Source organism: Vespula vulgaris, chromosome 12 (genome assembly GCF_905475345.1).
Source record: "Vespula vulgaris chromosome 12, iyVesVulg1.1, whole genome shotgun sequence".
NCBI lineage: Eukaryota > Metazoa > Arthropoda > Insecta > Hymenoptera > Vespidae > Vespula > Vespula vulgaris.
The window spans coordinates 3,844,541-3,862,500 of NC_066597.1; the positions used below are offsets into that span (position 1 = coordinate 3,844,541).

The 17,960-nt window shown below is 31.3% G+C and overlaps 1 protein-coding gene across 4 annotated transcripts in view; it reads left to right on the plus strand.

Annotated features, from left to right (window-relative positions):
* Window positions 1–17,960, plus strand: part of LOC127068243 (ecdysone-induced protein 74EF) — a 216,380-nt gene that overhangs the window by 19,227 nt on the left and 179,193 nt on the right. Inside the window, exon 2 of one of the 4 annotated variants that reach the window (XM_051004160.1) lies at window positions 1,022–2,074. The exons of 2 other annotated variants lie outside the window; for them this stretch is intronic. The gene's annotated coding sequence lies outside the window, so the exon portion shown is untranslated. Of the gene's footprint in view, window positions 1–337; window positions 2,075–17,960 lie in introns of those variants that run through there. One more of the 4 variants, XM_051004159.1, reaches the window with a different exon arrangement.

The following is a 17,960-nucleotide window of genomic DNA, read 5'->3' on the forward strand; positions in this document are numbered from 1 at the left end:
TATATAAATACATTGTATATACACGTGTGCATTTTTATATATACATATAGATGTATGTATATATGTATAGAGAGAGAGAGAAAGAGATTTTTTCTCTGTTTCTTTTTTTATCTTTTTTTTTTTAATTTGTACAAAATTAAATTGATCGTATCATCGTGTCGTTGATGTGAATCAGAGAAGAAAGAGTGTTCAAATTTTAAGAGTTAAATTATAGATATATTGTATATATATATATATATTTATTTAATTTTATTTATATTTTTTTTTCTTATACAAACTTGTTCATCGTGATCGAACAGTCATGCGTCTATCATCGTTGTAGTTCTTTTTTTTGTGGATCTAGGAAGAGGATCAAGAAAAAAACATCAGTGCTACGATTTAGAAAGACAGAGACAGACAGAGAGAGAGAGAGAGAGTGATGGAAAGAATATAGATGCATTGTATATAACTTTCACTCTCTGTTTTTTTTTTTTTTTTCTTTTCTTCTTCGAAATCAAAACTAAACAGTTACATTATTGTACTTTGGTGTTAAACAGGAAGTGAAGAAAGATACAGACTCACAGTGACAAAAAAAAAAAAAGAGAGAAAAAGAAACGATATAGATACATTGTATATAAGTGTGTGCATTCACATGAATTTTCTTTTTTGTCTTCTTCTATTTTTTTTGAACTCGTTGAAAGTTTTACACAAGGAAACATAACAATTGTATTATTGTACGGTACTGTATATCAAGAAGAAGCAAAGGAGACGAACATTGAATGACGATTTTAGAAAGAGATGAGAATATAGATACGTTATATACGCGCAACAAGCACGTGTGCATTTATACATATATATGTGTGTGTATGTATGATGAACTTACGTATATACATAATTTGTGGAATTTTCTCTCTTTCTCGTTTCGTTTACATTACGAATGGATTAATAGTCATTAAACTAATTATTTGATTGTGCATCAGAAAAGGGAGAAATTTCAATTCTTTCTTTCTTTTTTTCCCTTCTTTATCTTTTTTTCCTTAAGGAGAAAAAGAGACAGATATATAGTGTGTCTGAAGCAAACCCTTGAAATATATAGTGCCTTTTATAACAAGTGTCGTATCGGACAGCTAAAGTGGAGTAACAGAGACAGAAAGAAAAAGAAAAAGATAGACGGATAGACATACACAGAGAGAGAGAGAGAGAGAGAGAGAGAGAGAGAGAGAAAGAGACAGTGCGAGATAGAGACAGAAAAAAAGAGAAAGAGAGAGAGAGATATAGAAAGATTGTGTTCGTTCCCTTGGACTCTGTGCGTGCACTCGCATATCGAGATAAAGTGTTAAAGCTTGACGCAACGCAAGTGCGTGCATAAGTGCGTGAATTCGTGAGTGAGTGCGTGCGTAAGTGTGTGTGCACGCACGCATGCACGCAATCGAGTGCATCAAACGGGCGAATTATTTTCAACAAAGTTTTTTAAACTCTTCTAAATTCTTTTTTAAAACTCTTTCGAACGGTTTATGTATAATTTGTACGAGGAAGAAAAACAAGTAGGAAAAGAAGAAGAAAAGTTTAAGAAGGAGAAGAAAGGGGTGTATATATATATATATATATATATATTTGAAGTGAATGTGCAACTTGATAGTTCTCGTGCGAGAAAGGTGTTGTTTGTTTATTCGTACAAATCGTGAAACGCATTTCGAACGCTTGCAACTTGAAATATTCTTGAAAAAGAGATAGACTGACAAACAGACAGACGGACAGATAGATAGATAGATAGATAGATAGATAGATAGATAGATAGATAAATAGATAGATAGATAGGAGATAAACTTTAAGGAAAAAACGTGTACTCGACTTTTCGTGTGAAGTGCGATAAAAAGTAAACGGAAAGTGCTTGCTTGTTTTAATTTTGTTAATATAATTAGTATCGTTGCTGTTATCGTTTCTTGTCTTCCTTTTATTTTTTTTTTTGTTTCTTCTTGTTCCTTTTCTTTTAAATTAATTCTCCTACATCGACGGAAGAACAAAATGTTGGAAGATTAAGCGTCGAGCCTACGAAGAAGATTATTATTTCGAAAGGGACACGAGAAATTATTCGGTAAGATTTTATATATTATTTGTTTGAATGAATTAACAAAGATAATAGGAAATCGTTAGGTGAACATTTCTATCGAAGAATGACAACAAAACGACTAACGTCAGTTTAATTCTAATGAGAAAAGGAGAAGGTATATAATAGCATAAGGAAATTTTGTTATGGATCGGGTGGGAGTTGGGTGGAAGAAAAAGACTATAATTTAAACGTCGATACGACGTTATTCGTTATAATAAAAGAGTAACTACTCCGATTAAATCTAGATTTTGCATACTCGTTATAGATAAAAGCGAAGAGAAAAAAAAGTAGATAAATAAATAAATAAATAAAAAAGATTCTAGCGGGAGAATCGTAGAATAAAATTTGTTACGAAGGGCAGAGTGATGAGAGGAAGGAAATAATTCGCACGAAACGTTTCGTTTCGACGTGGTTTACTGTAACGAAGAAGAAAAAGAAAAAAGGAAAAGAAGAAAAAAACCTACTTCGATTAAATCGCGATTTTATACGTTCGTCGAAGAAAAGAAAAGAAAAGAAAAGAAAAAAGAAATGGAAAGAAAAAAGAAAAGGAAAGGAAAGAAAAGATGTAAAGGATTGCAAATGGAAATTTTCTATGGAGAGGCTGAGGTGGCAGAGGAGAAGAAATAATAAAAAGAAACGTCGATTTAACGCGAAGGTGATTACCTAATAGAATCCTTTCTTCGAGAGAAAATGAAACTCGTTAAAGTGGCGAAGGTACGCGAAGGCAGGCTATACGTATTGCCGGTGAAAATAAACGACTCTGGCGGTAATCGCATACGATCGAGGAAGTGATCGAGCATTATAGTTCGGTGTACCACAGGGTGTTGACTTACGAAAAAAATTTTTTAACTTGTATACCACGTTATCTCGTTCTTTTTTTTTTTTTAACTCATCGTAATCGAACATTAGATGATTTTATTCACTCGTATCATTTTATTCAGGATCGGTCACAATTTCTTTCTTCTCTTTTTCTTCTTCTTCTTCTTCTTCTTTTTTATCGATTCTTTTTTCTTTCTTTCTTTTTTTTTTCTTTTCTGGTTTACGCTGTTCTTTCTTTCTTTCTTTCTTTATTTTTTTTTTCGTTTTTTCCTTTCCTCTTTTTTACAGACCTATAGATCATTATATCACGCGATATTAATTAAATAAATTAATTCCTGGGATGTAACTTGGAAGTCGCTTTTTCTTTTCTTCTTCTTTTTTTTCTTATATATATGTGTGTGTGTGTTTTATTTCAATCTTTCATCGATAAAATTATATCGTCGTTGCTTTGGTAGTAAAAGTTTTGTATTATATATATTTTTTTTTTGTATGCATAAACGTGAATAATAATTTGGTTATAACCGATCAATAACGAAAGAATTGACACCATATGTCTTCATTATAATTTTTCTTCAAGAGAATAAGAGATTGGAACGAAGTGATATTAATAAAGCTATTCAAATTACAATTTATGTATGTATATATAAATATACATATATTTGTCTTTACATTTTTTGCATTTCTATGATCTTATAAATGTCGGAGAACGCATAAGGTGCAGAATAAATGTGTTCTCGTCGGTCTTGCGTGCACGTACGGGCGAAAATAAGACGCACAAACTATATTTTGTACACGTATTTTCAGCCTAGGCTAACCTTCGGACACTGAAATTACATGTTTCTCTTTCTCTCTCTCTCTCTCTCTCTCTCTTTCTCACTCTCTTTCTCTCTCATACTTCATCGATCTTTGGCTTGTAACGCGGAATGACCTTTTAATACAAAATTCTCCTTATTCCTTTGATTTCTTAATTATGAAACTCGTCTTTATCATTAATTATCATTTGACAATTCCAATTTCAATCTGATACAATATATAACAGAAGGAGAAGGAAGATTGAAAAAAAAAGAAAAAGAGCAGACAAGAGAAGATATATACGTTAAATAATAATGTTCTCATTTATTGTATATCTATATAATATATATATATTATATATATTGTAACTCTATATATCAACTATTTCATATTTTACAAATTTTATAATACATAACAATCTTTCTATATCAACGCACTTACATATAGATATATAATATTTAACTATAATTATATACACATAAATCAATATTATATACAGAATCCATATAAAAATTATTATTCTAACATTGAAAGTATTAAGCTGCGATATTATATATATATATATATCGATGATATTCTCAAAAATGAATCTATCGATTTAAAAACATATTATTTAAAAACAATGTTCTAAGTATTTAGAATACATTTTCTTTTTTTTTTTCTTTTTTTTTTTCCTACCAAATCGAATTCACATATTTATTACACAGCAATAATCGATAGATGAAAATGCGAAGGTGTTCGCGCGCGAACTTCATCATCCATCTCTTTCTCCTTCTTCTGCCTCTTATTCATCCGGCGACCGGTTACGTGGCGACCTTCACGGCGCTCAGGGCCGAGGGCCAAAACCGTCCGTGGTGTGTGTTTAGTATTGCGCCGGTATACGTTCAATAAATATCAGGATGGCGTGCTATAAGGGCCCCGTAGCCTCGCGGCCCATATATACAATTTCGAGTGTCCCTGAAAACACACACATGTGTATATCTGTGGCATACACCACATGTGGATATCTCATCGGTTTATTATTTTCGTCATTAATTTCGTCTTGTTTAATATAATTTTCATCCTTCAAGATTTTCGAATTCTTTCGTGAATTTTACGAGTTTACTTTTTCTTTTTTTTCATTTTTTTTTAATGAATTTCCACGTTTATCCTTCATCGTTCGTGAATTTTCACGTTTATTTATCTCTCTAGTCTTTCGCGAACGTTTCGTTTTACATCTTTACTCTTCATTAATTTTTCTCATCTTTTTTATCCTTTTTTCTTTCTTTCTTCTTCTTCTTCTTCTTTTTTTTTGTTTATTTTTTTTATTAACTCTACATCAAATCTTTTTTCTTTTTCTTCTTTTTTTTGTTCTTTCTTTTTTCTGTCTTCTATATAAATACATTTCTTCTTCGTCTTTATCTTCTGTTTCCTTTCCTTTCCTTTATACGCTTACTTTGTTTTCAACTCTCTTGTAAGTCTTCCCCTTTCTTCATTTTCCTTTCTTCGATTTTTTCTTTGTAATACAATGTTTTTATCGTTCTTATCTTTCACATAGATTCTTTAATTTCCCTACGTTATAATTTCTTTTTTTTTTTTCTTCACTTTCTTTAATGCATTTCGTTCGTTCTCACATTCGTACACATATTTTCATTCATTTTTTCTCCTTTCTTTTTATCTCTCTCTATCTATCTCTCTCTCTCTCTCTCTCTCTTTAGAAAGTTAAACCGAACAATATAAAAATAAGCAAATAAGTAACAACGATACAAACGAAAAAGAAAAATAAGCTTTCGTTAATGCGAATGCATCGTTAACTCGAGATAGCGATGTTAATTCGAAGGTGACGAGAAGTAAAAAGAGACAGAAAAGAAATGAAAAATAAGACAAGAAAGAAAAAAGAGAAAAAGAGAGAAGAAAAGAAAAAAGAAGAAGAAGAAGAAGAAGAAGAAGTAATAAAAAAAAGAAAGAAAAAAGAGTTTCCTTAAAACGTTAATCTCGTCGAGGAAGAGATATGCAAATTAGTGGACGTAATTGTCGCAACGGTTCTTCCGCTTGACGTTTAATGATTTATATACATCTCTCTCTCTCTCTCTCTCTCTCTCTCTCTCTCTGTCTCTGTCTCTTCTCTCTTCTCTCTTCTCTCTTGCATCGTAAACTCACGCTCTGACGTTGAAATTCTAAACAAAAATCTTCCAACTTTCTTGCGCGTGCTCGTTATCGTAGGAAGTAATAAAAAAGAAAAAGAAAAAAAGAAAAGAAATAAATAAATATTAAATGTTATAAAAATAATATAAAAAAAAAGAAGAAGAAGAAAAACGAAGAAATCTTTCCTACCCTTTCCCTTATAAAATGCATCGGCTTAAGAAGAAAATATTGCGTCACGATGACATAGACAGAGAGAGAGAGAAAGAAAAAGAGAGAGAGAGAGAAAGAGAGAAAGATGTTCTATCTGTCTCTTTCTTTCATTCTTTCATTTCTGAATAAAACCGATCGTCTTTCGACTTTCGATATCGCATCGACGAGTAAGGACGAGTTTTGGGAACCTTGAAGGTGGACGCGACTGGTTCGTTGGGTAAAAGTAAATGACCTTACGTCGAGTATGCTTGGGCAAAAAAGTACGAGGAATGGTGGACACGCGTGTTCTCGCACACGTATTATACGCATACTTATACATCTACACGCATAAGCTTACGCATATATATCATAGACGTACGCACGTACATACACATACGAACATAGAGATCACACGGACGAGAAATGATGTATGTACGAACGTATATACATATATATGTATATATACATACATATATATATGTGACCTATCCTCAGTTGGGTCTACGAACCCAAATTGGGCCAGAGCCTTGACTCTCGTACATATACACATACATATATATATATATATACGTATATATATTCGCGAGAGTAAGAGAATGTATAAGCAAGGTCCTTCTCTCTCTCTCTCTCTCTCTCTCTTCCTCTTTTTATCTGTCGTCATCGTTATTCCCTCTTCCCGTCTCTCTTCTCTCTCCCATATCGTTTTCAATCCCTCCCTTCCCCTCCCTCTTCAACTTTCCCTCCTCATAGACCTTTCCTTCCAAACGTTGATGGCCCCAACCGTGGTAAGCAACGACGATGACCTTCGAAGTGTCGCGAGAACCCAGTACCGCCTTTTACCACTGTAGTATAGTAGTGTCTCTCCTTGCTATCTTATACTTGTGTGTAAAATGCAAAGACTTAACTCGGGGAGAGGGTGTCCCTCCGTGTGGTACCCCGTGTAACGTGACGTAATCATGAGAATGTGTTGCTGCTAGCTAGCCCTGCGTAGGTCGCCTCCGGGGACCATGGAAAATACGGTCATGGTCAGGGACGTTACCAACGAGTATATTCGTCTTTTTCTTTCTTTCTCTTACTCTCTCTCTCTCTCTCTTCTCTTTCTTTCTTTCCTTTTGTTTATATTTTTTTAATATTCTGTTTTGTTTTTGTTTTAAGAATGCTTTCGCGATCTTATAATTATTTGTACTGCAGCAGGATTAATTAGGTTTCGTTAATGTCCCTGATATAATGTATTATTATTGTATACGATTTCTCTCTCTCTCTCTCTCTCTCTTAGTTTTTATTTATTTGTTTACTTAATTTTTTATTTTATTTCTTTTCTTTCTTTCTTTTTTTATTTTTTATTTTTTATTTTTTTATTTTATCGACGACGATCGCGCGATCTCGACATTATTTTTAACGGGATCAGTTAGATTTTATTAATTAGTATATTATTATTATTATTATTATTATTATTATTATTATTATTATTATTATTATTATTATTATTATATATGATTGAATGATAAAGAAATTATGATAAACATCAATGATATATCTCAAAGAGGTACAAGAAGAAGCTAACGACTTAAGTAATCAAGGACGCGATGTAATGTCTTCAAATTATATCGAAATAAATGAACTGACAACTAAGTAATTGCAAATGCATGCAAAATAAGATATTGCAAAAAATGTGGCAACCATAAATTTAAATATTTTATATACTTATTATGTTAAATACTTGAAATACAAGGTATTTACATAAAAACAAGGAAAGAAGATATGTCATTTGTACGAAATTTTCTCTCTACAAGCATACATACATACATACATACATACATACATACATACATACATATATATATATATATATATATATATATATTTGTAATCATTTTTTTTATTTTTTTATTTTTTCGTGTTCTTTTTTACAAATATATCACGTACTATACAATGAAGATATGAATAATTACTATCATTTGCAAACGTTATTACCATTTTTATTTATACAGGAAAAACCGAAAATTATTATTATTAATTTACTTGTGATAATAATAATAATAACAATAATAATAATTATTATTATTATAATAATTATTTACGATGATAATAATGATGACAACGACGACGATGATGTCGTTGACGATGACGACGATAATGATGATGATGACGATGATAATCATGATGATGATAATGATGATGATGATGACCATCATCATCATCATCATCATCATCATCATCATCATCATCATCATCATCATCCTTATTGACGATAACGACGCTTATTATTATCGCTTAGAATTTATTAGTTAAAGCTGATCGCATAACTTTTTCCTCGCGATAAAAATATCTCTCTCTCTCTCTCTCTTTCTCTTTCTTAGTAATAAAAAAAAGTGAAAATGGAGCTTGGTGAGACCGAGTGAGTGAGTGAGTGAGTGAGATAGAGAGAGATAGAGAGAGAGAGAGAGAGAAGGAGAGAGAGAGAAGGAGAGAGGATATGTAAAAGGCGATCGACTATCGCGTGCATTTGCGACGGTGGCGGTGGTGGCAAGGAGGCAAATTTACGGTCAAGTTCGGTGACAGGTTACGAGGTCGTTCGAAATATAGGTCGTCGTACAGTAGTGTGCGCGCCGTCGCACTTCTTAGCTCCATACGTTCATCGAGCGCGCGCCATCATTTACATAGCTCGGCTACGTACTATCAATCATTTCTAGTGCTACATTGTCGTATACCCATCGGATATGCAACAGTGCAACACAGTAATTATGTATGATATGCGTCATTACTGAAAGTTCGAATTTCTAACTATAACAAATGGCTTCGGTAAGAAAAATTGTTGCGACTTTGCGTCTTCTCTCTCTCTCTCTCTCTCTCTCTCTCTCTCTTCTTCTTCTTCTTCTATGTATATGTATATATCTATCTCTATGTCTCTCTGTTTTCATCTCTCTCTCTTTTTTTGCTTCTTTTATTTCTTTTTCCTCCTTCCTTCTTTTCCTTTTTCTTTTTTCTTTTATTTCTTTTTTTTTTTTCCTTTTTATTTTCTTTTCCTTTTCATCTTTTTATTACTGCAAAATATTTCAAGTAATAATGGCGAATATATACGTTTATTATAGCCAAAGGTCGGGTTTGTGCATTATAATTTTTCGTCATTTACTTATTCATTTATTCATCATCATCATTATTATTATTATTATTATTTTTGTTTTTTTATTATTATTGTTGTTGTAGTTTTCTTCTCTAATTATTTTCTAAAATATTAAACTAATAAAAAGAGATACACACACGGATGTTTGTATGTATACTATCGTTACCCAAAAGTCATGCTCAAACGTAACAAGTGCATATGTAACAAATGGACTTTGAAAAAAAAAAGGAAACCTTGCAATTTTTCACGATTATGTCTTTTCTATTTTTTATTTTTGTTTCATCTTTTTTTTTTTCTTTTTTACTTATTTATTATTTCAATATTTGAATATTTTACGTGTATATACATATATGCGAATATACTTTCTTATCCGAGAGTCGTGTTCCTGCGTATAACAAATTACTCTTTGAAATACAAATGGTTGCAAACATTTGTCTTTCGTTTCCTTTCGTTTTAATTGTTATTATTTATTCGTTTTGATGTTTGCTCTCTTTTAATTTTTTGATTTTTCTTTTTCTTTTTATTTTTTTAACCGCTCGAATTATTTTCTCTTTTACGAAACGTCTTGTCGTAATCGTTGTAAAACGATTACTTCATTTTAAAACGCAAGGATAACGCTGAATCAAATGTTATTGTTGCCAACGATTAAACAATTACTCGCCAGCTGCAAATTACTCGCCGAGGTAGACCTTGAAATCGTTTACCTTCGAAACTGTATGCGCTGTTAGTATATCGTTATCGTTTATTACTATAAAGCTTCTTCGCGCGTTTTGATGAAACGAATTTCTCATGAGTCGAAATTAATTCGATATTAAATTTTAGACAAGTTGCATGTCTTTTTTAAGATTTTGTTGAATTCATTTATAAAATGATTTGTACAGAAAGAGACCAACAGAGCGAGAGAAACAGAGAGAAAGAGAGAAAGAGAGACTGAAAGAGAGAGAAATAAAAATGTGAGAAGGATTGTTAAATATTTGTTATATTTGTATATATGATTGGTAATATTTGTTATATAATTAAATATGGATTGTTAAAAGATTGTTAAGAGAATTGAAATATTTTTTTTTTATAATTGTAATTGATACACTTATGATTTTTATTTAATTTATTAGGTATATCTAGTCTATCGAAATTTTTGACTTTCAATTTTAAGAACGGGTCATTTTATTATAAGAGAAATTTTTAAGTTTCTATCAAGTAGATCTACTTATAGAAATTAGATTGAATTAATATACACACATACACACACACACACACATAAATTCATTATATTCTTTTGCTTAAGAATAATATACATGTCATATGTGATTTAATATAGTTAATTAAATATTAATAAATCATAAAGAAATTTTTTACTATTTTCGTTTTTTAACGTTAACAATATAGAAATCTTTTTATAAATATTTAAAAACGTGTACGTGTTTAATGTGATTGTATAGTGAAATTCTAATAGTAGTAAAAGTAAATCTCTCTCTCTCTCTCTCTCTCTTCTTCTTAGTCAACACACGATCACGAAGTTGTACGTGACATCGAGAAACAGTTTCTTCGGAGAAGACTCGTGTCTTTTACACATTCATTACCGATTAATTAGGTTAACACGGTGATTACGGACGTAATTCTTGAATTAATCGGATACACTACATCTATTATCTCTTTTGTTATTTTCTGTAAATAAAAAATACAAAAGAAAATCCATACTCATAATTATTACACTCGGACACACACACACACACATACATATATATTTATGAAATATTTTTCTTAGAATTATATTTTTATAATTTGTTATAATAACATATAAATATAATCCAATTACAATATATTTCTATTTTTAAAAATATAATTCTATTTAAATTGATACCAAAGAAAATACGATAATTAGAACGATGATTAGAATCGATCGATCGATTTCAATTAGAAATAATAAAAAAACCAAACTCACATTTCTTTTATATAAATTTAAGTACACATATATTTCCAACGTTGAAGCTAGAAAATCATTCTTCTTCTTTTTTTCTTCGTCCTTTCGTTCTTTTTCCTTTTTTTTTTATCTTCTTCCTTTGCATGCAAAAAAACGACTTATCGGCAAATATTACACCGTCGTAAATATTGCTGGATAAAATCAATAATTCGTTTTTTCTTTCTTTCTTTCTTTTTTTTCTTCTTTTTGTTACAACAGATAAAACAAATTTGTTAAGATACAGAGAGTACGTGGTTATAACATAAATTATATAATTTACAAACAAGTAACACATTCTTTCCCCATCATCGTCTTTCTTCTACACCCACCCACTCCCATTTCACCACCCCACCATCCCCTCACTCCTCAGGTCCCCTTTTGCTTACAGATCTTTTGTATACATAACATTCTTCGTATGTTTTATTTTCGTAGTCGGTTTTTTTTTCTTTCTTCCTTTTCTTTTTTTTCCTTCTTCTTCTTTTTTCATTTTAAATACAACTAAGATATTTCGAATGTACAAGTGCATGTGTATGTGTGTGTGTGTGTGTGTACATTCTTTTTCGCGATACCCTCTCTCTTTCTCTCGATGAATTTTCGTTCAGGATTATCGCGATGATGCGGGCTTAACAGGCTTATATCGATCTTTGTTCTTCTCTTGAACGGTATCGCGAGTTTTGAAAAAGTTTGTGAAAAGAGTAAATCGTGGCGAACGGTACGTACGTAAATCGTTTATTGAAATATGTATTAACAAACGATAAAATCAAATGGATAAACAATAGGTGTTTTACAGATATATTCTAAATGTTGATATTGATAATACGGTTTAATTAAGTTAATTATTGTTATTTAAAAAAACAAAAAAGAAAAAGGATTTTACATATGAATATATTATCGATTGGATGTTTTATGTAAAACGATATTAATATTTTTAATTAGATATATTGTGTGCGTGCGTGTGTGTGTGTGTGTAATTAAAAGTTTGGTATTATTAATTAAATATCACATGTTAAAATAATTCGATAATATATCTAATGAAAATTAATTTTTCAAAACGTCATATATACGCTTGGACGTCAGATATATATTTTTTTTATAAATTTTGTTTTATTTTATTGAAACGATCGAAAATTAAATTAATCGCTACTTGACATATGAAGTTTATATGTCATTTTTTTTTTCAACACACACACACACACACACACACACACGTGTGTATACATAAACATTATAGAAAAAAATTAGATTATAAAAAATTAAGTTAATGCTATTCAACAAGGAATTATCCAATATATATAATTACTAATTATAATACATAAATGAATGCATCGCGTGATCATAATCGATCAGAAGTATTAATCTCAGAAAAATCGATTTCCTAACATCATCTTTTAATCATTCATCATTTTCTTAATATATTTCTCAAAGATTTCAATCTCTCTCTCTCTCTCTCTCTCTCTCTCCCTCTCTTTCATTCTTTTTTTTTTTCTTTTTTATTAGCGTTTTAATTACGAAGTAAGTTTGCGAGGACGAACAACGACAGACACATCGTCGTCGTCGTCAACGACAACAACAACGACGACGACGACGACGACGACGACGACGACGATGACGAAACGATGACGTCAACGACCTTCATTCTTTTTTTTCATTTCCTTTTTTTTTCCTTTTCGTCGAATCTGCACGTGTGTCCTAAAACATTTATAATATTCTCTTTCAAAAAAAAAATATATATATATAGAAAGAGAGAGACAGAGAGAAAGATGCAAAGAAAGAAACGTAAAAAGAAAAAAGAAAAAAGAAAGAAATCACTCGAAATTCCGAACGAATCCTTTTATTTATTATTTTCAATTGTCGTCCCGAGTCAATAGAGCACATCCTCAACCTAACAGAATTATTATCAACGTAGTCCATCGAACGTATTGAAAAGTGACCGTCGTCTTCAAGGAAGTTCTCTTTTGCGTGAGCACGCGCGCACAGGGACACAGACTCTCTCTCTCTCTCTCTCTTTTTTTCTCTGTCTGTTTGTCTGTCTCTGTTTCGATTTCTCACTTACTCACTCACTCACTCACTCACTCACTCACTCACTCACTCACTCACTCACTAACTCACTCTTTCTTAACATCGAAGAAGCGTGTTCTCCGTCATCGTCGTAGTGCCTTTATGTGCGTATCTAAAAGTGTAACGCGATGACGAGGCGTCGTAAATCGAAATAAATCGCAAAGAAATATCTTTTAGAGTAACTCGGTTCCATGCGTTCGAGAAGACATTTTTTTTTCTTTATTCTTTCTTTCTTTCTTTTTTTTTTTTTTTTTTTTTTTAATTTATTTTTCTTTCTTTTTCATCTTATATATCTTTTTTCATTGGAGATTGTTAAAGGAAAAATAATCGTGGACGTACATATGTACGAGAACGATCTAGGTACAAAGGATCCTTTGATTGATCCTTAGAACGCGTTTCCTTTTATCTACTAGTTTATGTCTTTCTTTATATTTCGAGTGATTTAGATATTTGAAAAAAAGATTTATCATTATTATTTTTATTATTATTCTTATTATTATTATTATTGTTATTAGTATTATCATTATCGTGTTTTATGATACGTTGATGACTATCAACATTATTGTTGATCAATATCATCATTTTTAATTTATTTATTACATTCGTACAGTTAATATTTATTCAGTAATTATGATTATGATATAATTCGTAATTCGAGGACTTCTTTTTTAAGGACGAATTTCTTTATGATAGACCTAGAAGGGTTGACGACCTCTCATTTTTATGAATTTCTTTTTGCTATATATAACTATATATCATACATATATTTTGTTTATACGTGTATATATGCGTGTATGTGTATAATGTAGAAAAAATGAAACTAGTAAAGAACGATGAGTAGGTGGAAGAAAACAAAAATGTAAGTAGGTAAAAGTATACTGGAAATTCATTCGTCACAGGAGCCATTTTCACTGAAGGGTAAACGTGTCCTGTGAAAGACAAAAAGCAGTCGATCGGTTTTTCCTGGATCGTGGGTTCGTGAACAGATGTTAAAGAAAGAAAGAAAGAGAGAAAGAGGGACCCTTCTTCTTCTTCTTCTTCTTCAGCTTCTTCTTCTTTTTCTTTTCTTCTTCTTCTTCTTTCGTTTCTTTTAACCTAGATTAACATCGTCGATTTCACCCAACGTTTCGCGCTAATCTTTCTCGGGTCTTCGTCACCTTGAAAAGTCCTCCCGACATCGATACACCTCAATGGATTACGGAACAACGCTATTCGAGTTTGTTGAAAAAAAAGGAGGAAAAAAGAAAAAAGAAAAGAAAGAAAAAGAAAAAGTTTAAGAATATTTTTCGCTCGGCAACGATCGTACTTGTTCGACTTTATCAATGGTAAAGAAACGTTAAACCAGAACGAATGTTGGTATCGAGGAAAAAGATGAAGGATCGATTGATCGATCGATCGATCGATCGTGTCGAGTGTTACTCGACAAGATAAGAACGAATAGATCTATCGAGAAGGATAATATGTAGAATTTGGAAAAATTCAAAGGTTTAAAGAAATTCTGTAGAAAAAGAGAAGAAAGAATGATTATTAATTATAGTAAATTTAATCCTAAAGAAATATACATTTATTCGATAAGGAGAAACAAAAATAGAAAGGAAGGATCGATCGTGTCGAGTGTAAGAGTATTGATCGATGTTAATGATATATAGAATTTGGAATGTAGAAAAATTAGAGAAATTTTGCACTTTTCTCTTTTTCTTTCCTTTTAAATTTAATCATTAAATTTCATTTCGAACATATATTTATATTAATATCGTGGAAAGAAGATGAGATGTCGAGTGTCACTCGACAAGATAAATTAACTATTCTATCTATGTAGCAACATATAATATATATATATATATATACACATACAAAGAAAGAGAGAGAGAAAGAAAGAGAAAGAGAAAGAATTTTCGATTTGCGAGATATTGAAGAAATTTTCGAGAAAGATCTAACTCGTTGAAAGATTTCAAGGAAGAAAACAAACAAAGAATGAGAAAGAGAAAGAGAGAGAGAGAGAGAGAGAAATAAATAACGTTGGATTATCGAGGCTGAGATCTTTGCCTTGCCCGGGGCACGAACCAAGGCCCTTCTTTGCTCTCGAAGGCCCCCATATGAGTCAATCTTATTATTATTGTTAGTTTTATCACACGGATATATACGTTAGAGTTTGTGCGAGAGTAAGTCTAGGAAACTGGTATGTGTATGCGTATGCGCCTATAGAAATACAATACACGTACATTTCTTTTCTATACAATACGGACTATTTCTCTCTCTTTCTCTATTTCTCTTTCTCTTTCTATCTATCTATTTATCTATCTCTATCTCACTTACGTTAGCGCGTGATCGGTGATCTCCAGCTGACGCGTGCGCGTGTTAGTGAGTACGAGAATCGACTAGGAAGTGCAAATCACGAGCTAACACACACTTTTCATTCGTCGAACTCTCAACATTCCCACCTCTTCAGGGACGTTTAAGAGGTTATTTTCAACACTCCTCGCGTAACATGGAGAAAGAGAGAGACAGACAGGCACAGAGAGAGAGAGAGAGAGAGAGAGAAATGTTGTGGACACTATACAATAATGATGTGGATACAGATAGAGAAGAGAAAGAGAAAGAAAGAAAAGAGAGAGAGAGAGAGAGAGAGAGAGAGAGAGAGAGAGAGAGAGAGAGAGAGAGAGATGGCAATTTTGTAAAGAGATAGACGAAGATAGACAAACCGATGTCTCTGCAATAATGACGAAAATAGAGAAAGAAAGAAAATTATGGAAATTTTCAACAGGTAGATACGACAGACGGAGAAACTAGTATAGATTTATAATGATAACAACAAATAGATTTATAATGAGAGGAATAGAAAGAGAGAAAAGAAAAGAGAAAGAGAAAATAAGAAAGGATGAAAATTTTGAAAAATTATAAGTTTGCAATAATAAGTATAGAGGAGTGAAATTGAAAGAAAGAAAGAATGGAAATTTGGAATTCTTTTAAAAATGAATTTTGAATATGCAAGGAGATAAAAAAAATGAACAGACAAATAAAAAAATGTGTAGACGAATTTCGCAATATTGACGAAGATAAAAAGAAAGAAAAAAGAAAGATTAGAATGAAAATATCATCGATAAGAGACAAACAAAGACGGTGATACATCTATTTTATAACGACGACAATGACAATAATAATAATAATAATAATAATAATAAAGATAGAATTAGAAAAAGACAATAGTAAGTAGTTTCGAAAAGAGAAAGATAAAGTCATAGAAACAGACACTACAATTAATAACAAAGATATTGAAAGATAATGAAAGATAGCAAAAAAAAAAAAAGAAAAGAAAAATGAATATCTCAAAAAAGAAAAGGAACAAACAAAGATGGAGAATCGAAGTCTGCAATAATAAAAAAATATATATATAAAAAGATAGAGGAAAAAGTAAAAAAATAGAAAATAATTGTAGGATGAAAATTAAAAAAAAAGAAAGACAGACAGACAAATAGGGAGAGAGAGAGAGAGAGAGAGAGAGAGAAAGAGATAATGATGGTGAAAAAAAAAGAAACAAACAAACAAACAAATGAAAAAACAAAATGATGAAAATCTTGAAAAACCGAATGAACGATAACAATAGAATAAAAACGAACTTGACAATAATGACCAAAGTATTGTATAAACAGAAACGGAAAGAAAAAGAGAGAGAGAGAGAGAGAGAGAGAGAGAGAGAAAATAAAAGAGAGAGAGAGAGTAGAATTTGATTGTCGTTGATTTTGGCTCACGAATGAGTTACGTTAGATTTGTACTGAGCAAGGGAGAAATAGATAGAGATAGATAGATACATAGATAGATAGATAGATAGAGAGAGAGAGAGAAAGAGAGAGAGAGAGAGAGAGACGCCAGAGATTCTCGCGCCATTATCGGCCATGCATGCGCGCGCACACTAACTCGTTCGTAAATAAACTTTATTTCGGGTGTAGAGCAGAGAACAGAGAGAAGACCTTCGGGTTAGATGTACCGCTGTTGCTGTTACTGATGCTGCTGCTGCTGCTGCTGCTGCTGGTATTGATACTAATGCAACTGATGCTACTGTTGCTGCTGTTGCTACTGCTGCTGTTTTTAGGGGATCTTTCACTTACGACGATGATCTTAACGCATCGTTGAATCAACGCGTCCGTCTACATTTATGACGTACGAAAAACTCGTTGCAATTCTGGAAGGCCAAATTCGTCATTAGTAGTTTGCGCTCCACTCGCGAAACTAAACGCGCTTACAACGCTATCTTGTCCGTGCCAAGGTTTCATACATACATACATACATATATATATATATATATATATATATATATATATATGTATATATAGGGGGAGAGAGAGAGAGAGATGCATATTATAAAAACTTAAATTTTTGTTGAACGTTGTATATATATTTTTTGGAAATATTTTTCATTTAATTCATTAGAAACAGGAGAAATATTCATTGAAATTAAACGCACGAAGGAGTTGGTTTCTTTATTTATTTATTCATTTATTTTTTATTATTATAGATAATATAAATATAAGTATATGATGATCAATTCGTTTGTTATATGAATGCATCATAATGAAACATTAGAAATAATTTCGACGCGATATATAATTTTCATTTGTAGACATCAAGGTCCTTCCACATTACTACTTCTCCTACTTCTTATTGATTACAAATAATATATATATATATATATATATATATATATATATTTCTAATACTTATGTACACGATATATATATACAAGTATGTGTTAATCAATTTATTGTCGCAAACACATTGTTATAAGATAAGATAGAAATAATTTGAAT